This window comes from Marmota monax, unplaced genomic scaffold (genome assembly GCF_021218885.2).
Source record: "Marmota monax isolate L192 unplaced genomic scaffold, Marmota_monax_Labrador192_F-V1.1 WCK01_AAM20220418_F8-fsc00181, whole genome shotgun sequence".
In the NCBI taxonomy this organism is placed as follows: Eukaryota; Metazoa; Chordata; class Mammalia; order Rodentia; family Sciuridae; genus Marmota; species Marmota monax.
The window spans coordinates 431,268-437,267 of NW_026694276.1; positions in this window are offsets into that span (position 1 = coordinate 431,268).

A 6,000-nucleotide genomic window follows, 5' to 3' on the forward strand; every position below is an offset into this window, starting at 1 on the left:
TGATTCCTGCTCATCCACCTTAGTTCCTCTAGAAAGCCCTCCAGAGAGGACCAAGCACTCCTGCTTGCTACATGTCCACATTGCCCACCTTCATTGTTCCGTTGTCCATTTCCTTGCTAAGTCCTGTGTTGCTGTGCCTGTTGAATGCTCTTGCTCATCATTGTACTTTCACTAACCATCATTGTGTCTGGCTCATAGGAGATGCTCTAAAATATTTGAATATCTCCAGGAGATAGAAGTTAGGGTCCAGAGATTTGAGCAGGAGAAGACAGAGGGAGAAAAACAAGTGGAAGGGGCATCCTATGAAGGGGAACTTGTTGTTGAAGGGGCATATTAGGAATATCAAGAAGAATATCTTTTTTAAAATTTTTTATTTGTTTTACTTAGTTGTACATGACAGCAGAATGCATTTCAATTCATTGTACAAAAATGGAGGGCAACAGTTCAATTCTCATGTTTTATAGTGTAGACACACACCATTCGGACAACCATACATGTACCTAGGGTAATGATGTCCATCTCATTCCACCATCTTTCCTATCCACATAACCCCTCCCCACCCTCCCCTTTGCCCAATCCAAAGTTTCTCCATTCTTCCCATGCCACCCCACCATCATAGATCAGCATCCACTCAGAGAGAACATTCAGCCTTTAGTTTTTTGGGATTGGCTTACTTTGCTTAGCATAATATTCTCCAACTCTATCCATTTACCTGCAAATGCCATAATTTTATTCTCTTTTAATGCTGAGTAATATTCCACTGTGTATAAATACCAGAGTTTCTTTATCCATGCTCTATTGATGGACATCTAGGTTGGTTCCACAGTTTAGCTATTGTGAATTCAGCTTCCATAAACACTGGTGTGGCTATGCCACTATAGTATGCTGATTTTAAGTCCTTTGGGTATATGCTGAGGAGTGGGATAGCTAGTCAAGTGGGATAGATAGTCAAATGGTGGTTCCATTCCAAGTTTTCTAAGGAATCTCCACACTGCCTTCCAAAGTAGTTGTACCAATTTGTAGTCCCACCAGCAACGTATGAGTGTACCTTTTCCCTCACGTCCTCTCCAACACTTATAATTGCTTATATTATTGATAACTGCCATTTTGACTGGAGTGAGATGAAATCTCGGAGTAGCTTTGATTTGCATTTTTATAATTACTAAAGACGTCGAACACTTTTTCATATATCTGTTGATCACTTGTGTATCTTCTTCTAAGAAGTGTCTGTTCAGTTCCTTAGCCCATTTATTGATTGGGCTATTTGATTTTTGGTGTTAAGTTTTTTGAGTTTTTTATATATCCTGAAGATTAGTGCTCTATCTGATGTACGTATGGTAAAAATTTGCTCCCATACTATAGGCTCTCTCTTCACCTCAATGATTGTCTCTTTTGCTGAGAAGAAGCTTTTTAGTTTGAATCCATTTCATTTATTGATTCTTGATTTTATTTCTTGCACTTTAGGATTCAGATAAGAGTTGCTTATAGTAAAACATGGATGAACATTTTAACAGAGAGATTTTCCTTTGATGTGCCTCTCTTCTTCACCCAATGGGGCTTGATGACCAGAGGTGGCCTGGAGTTGGGGGTGGGGTGGAAAACTATAAACCCACTAATACCCAAACTTATGAGATTTGATTGACAGCTGATGTTATTCTCACCATCAGTGTTTACAATCTGTTTGGAGGAATAAGAACAAAAACAAATGGAGAATAAGACAATGTTTGTTGTTGGATGATCTAGAATAATACTTTGAAAAACTTAGAGTGTGCCTATCATCCCAACCTATCAGAAGGCTAACAGAGGACTGCCTGAGCAGGTTGGAGATGAGCCTGGACAACAAAGTGAGACCACGTCTCAAAAAAATAAACTAAATTAGAACAAGGATTTATCAGATTCATGGTTTGGTCCTCTCAATGAATGTTATGTTGATCACAGGTGATCATGGAACCTGGGAGTTGAGAAGCCTTGAACTTGGTCAAAGAGGGGACCTATAAATTATTCATCCTTCATTATTACCAATAGTACCTGCAAAAATATGTCCTGAATGGACAAAGCCTCCTGTGGTCATGTTGAAATCATTAGCTTTTTTTTTAGTCTTCTAGGTGGATGAGTCGAACTGCTTTTATTGAAAAATAGTCAGTATGAAAATATGAGAACACAGATAGATCTCCCAAGCTTATTTTAGCAAGTCACACAGGCAAGGAAAGATACTAAAATTTAGAATACATAGGTACCTGCCGCAGTCTGGCTGGGCACAAATGCCGCAGTCTGGCTGGGCACACAATCACGAGCCACCACACAGCTTGTAGATTCAAACAGCAACTCTTTATTCCCGAACTCACACCAGCCGTCTACAATCACGTTCTGGGGAAATCCACGTTCTCTTCCCAAATCCACCTTCTCTCCCAAATTCACCTCCACTGGGCTTCTATCTCCAAAATATACTGTCTGAATCCCGTGAGAACTCAAGGGGAACTCAGGCAGCAGGATACGCCCTATTCCCAGCAGGAATAATCTTAAACCTTAAACCTGGAACCTAAACTGGGAACGCCCTAAACAAGATTATCTTAAAACCGGGAACACCCTAATCTGCCTTGGTCCTTGAGCAAGGTCACTTACATTCAATGTCACTGCAACATGTCAGCAACATGGGGTACGCTGGCAAGGAAATTGTCATACCTACTTGGCTAATGGCTCCCAGCATCTCCCCCCTTCTGATTAATTAAACAACAAGCAATGTGGCTTAAGGACCGTGCCTGGTAGGTTGTCCAATTCAACATATGGTTCTTACCCGTCATGGGAAAAACTGACCTTTAGGCGTCAGCCTCCTGTCTTAGGTTGATACCACTGCAATTGAATCATACCCGTCACTGACTACCGGTCCAGCATACAGCCATACTTGTGGATAGGTCTATGCACCAGTGGGGGGGTGAGGTTCTTTGCCTCACCTCTGTTGGCCCCCAAATTTGGCCTTGGTGCCAGTGGGGGAGTGAGGTTAATGTGGCTTATGGACCGTGCCTGGTAGGTTGTCCAATTCAACATATGGTTCTTACCCGTCATCGGAAAACTGACCTTTAGGCGTCAGCCTCCTGTCTTAGGTTGATACCACTGCAATTGGATCATACCCGTCACTGACTACCGGTCCAGCATAAGCCATTGGCCCCCAAATTTTAGACCATCACTAGCAGAAGGGAGGAGGATACAGAAATGCCACGACACCAAGCCAATTGACGGCTCCTTGGGAAAAATTGCATCACTGGTGACACCATCAGCAAAGATATGTCAGCACTACCACAATTAACATGGGTGCGCTGGCAAGGAAAATTGCATCACCAGTGACACCATCAGCAAAGATATGCCAGCATTACACAATTGCTGCACCAAACGATAGTTACATAGTCCAGGCAAGTTCTGCAAGCAGTTCAAAGCAGAGGAATCTATCAATATGTCCATTTCCTCCCCAAAATCTGTCTCCTCCCAAAGTAAGTTGACTCTTTGATTGAGCATTACTTGTTGAGTTCTTCACCGGCACTGGGATGGAGATAGGAATTCTGGCAATGATGCTAAAGAGACATTATCCTGAAAAGAATTATTAAATATAATGAAAAGGAAAGGTGAAAGTAAACAAACAGATCTGTTAACCTACTTTAAAAACAATCCTTAACAGCTTTTTACCTAATTTAAATTAGTAAACAAACAGATCTGTTAACCACCTTTAAAAACAATCCTTAACAGCTGTTTACATAATTTAAATTAAACCATTTAAATCACGTGAATAAAAAAAATAATAATAATTCGGATCCATTTTTTCATGAGCGCTCCTCATATAAGAAATATGGACATACGCACATACAGACATACAACACAAAACACAAGAGTGTACACAAACGTACAACACATAAGAAAATAGTAAAGGCCTTGTAGCTTTACCTAGGTGAAATCTCCATTGCAATGTTTAAAAACTCCACAGTCAAAAAATAAAACTGATCAGAAAAACATTAACCTAGGTTTGTATGAGCTCAAAAAATAAAAATAGAACCTTATGATGTGGAAAAATGCAATAATAAAATAGCTATTGAAAAAAGCATCCTGGTTAATCACTGTCGCAGATGTAAGAATGGCCAAGCTGGAGTTCTGGATATCAGCTGTTATGGATTTGAGTCAAATCATCTTCTTTTCGATCTGTAGAAACTGTTTTAGTTAATCTCTCTGGAATCCAAATGGGCTGCTGTTCTCCCTGTGGAAAAACACAAACAGACCCCCGACTCCAGACAATCACTGGGTCAGGACCTTTCCATTGTCCTGTTAGAATATCTTTCCAAAGTACTTTAGGCTTATGTACATTTTTTGGATACATATGCCTTTCCGCAGCACTAAGTCCTGATGAATCCAAATTTAAAAAGTTTAGAGTAAAAAGCGTTATTTTAAGTTTATCTTTGGGGGATATATACCCCCTTCCAATTCCCTCTTTTTGCTTTAATAAGTATGTTTTAATAGTTTGATGAGCTCTTTCAACTATGCCTTGTCCCTGTGGATTGTATGGGATTCCTGTTATATGAGTAATACCAAATGATGAGCAAAATTGTTTAAAAGAGGTAGAGGTATAGCCAGGACCATTATCGGTTTTTAACTGTTTAGGAACGCCCACAGTGGCAAAATTTTGTAAGCAATGAGCTATAACATCTTTAGTTTTTTCTCCGGCATGAAGGGAGCCCATCAAAAATCCAGAAGAAGTATCGACTGTAACGTGTAAATATTTTAATTTTCCAAATTCTGGCAAGTGTGTGACGTCCATCTGCCAAATATGGTTAGGTATCAGTCCTCTAGGATTGACTCCAAGATTAACTTGTGGTAAAAATGTCACACAATTTTGACATTGTTTTATTATATGTCTGGCTTGTTCCTTAGTTATTTTAAAACGCTTTTGTAAAGTATTAGCATTAACATGAAACCTTTTATGAAAATTTGTAGCTTCTTCAAATGTAGAGAAAATATGTATGTCATGTGTAGTTTTATCTGCTAAATCATTGCCTAAACTAAGGGCTCCAGGCAATCCTGTATGTGCCCTAATATGTCCTATAAAGAATGGATCTTTTCTGTCCCAGATTAGACTTTGTATAGTGGAAAACAAAGAGAAAACAGTCGAAGAAGGGGAAATCCTACCAGCATCTTCAAGAGATACTATAGCATTAACTACATACTGACTATCAGAAAATAAATTAAATACAGAATCTTTAAACATCAAAAAAGCTTGTAAAACTGCATTAAGCTCTACCTTTTGAGCTGATTGTTTGGGTACTAAAAATGTAAAAGTTTGATCAGGGGTAACTACTGCTGCTGTACCATTATTTGACCCATCAGTGAATATATTTGGAGCATTCATGATAGGTGTTTTTCTTGTCATTTTAGGAAAAACTACAGGATGCTTAGACCAAAAAGACAACAAAGGATTAGATGGTAAATGATTATCAAATGAAACATTAGATTTACACATGATTATTGCCCAAGTATTTAACTCATTAGCTAACTCATCAATTTGATCCATAGTATATGGAGTAATAATTTTATTGGGAGAAATTCCAAACACTCCCTTCGCTGCTTTTATTCCTTTGAGTATTAATTGTCCTACAGCCTCAGGATACCTAGTAAGAATAGTGTTAGGAGAATAAGATAAATGTATCCACAATAATGGACCTTCTTGCCAAAATACTCCTGTAGGAATATTTTTTGTTGGTAGTACAATAAATAATAAAGGCAAACTTATATCAATTCTATCCAAATGTATGTTTTCCATATGTTTCAATAATTTTTAATGCCTTTCTTGCTTTAGGAGTTAACATGCGGGGTGAATTTGGATCTGATGGACCTTTTAGAATATCAAATAAAGGTCCCAATTCTCCTGTTGGTATACCTAGATAAGGCCTTATCCAATTTATGTCTCCCAATAACTTTTGAAAGTCGTTAAGTGATTTGAGTTGATCTACTCGTATTTGAATT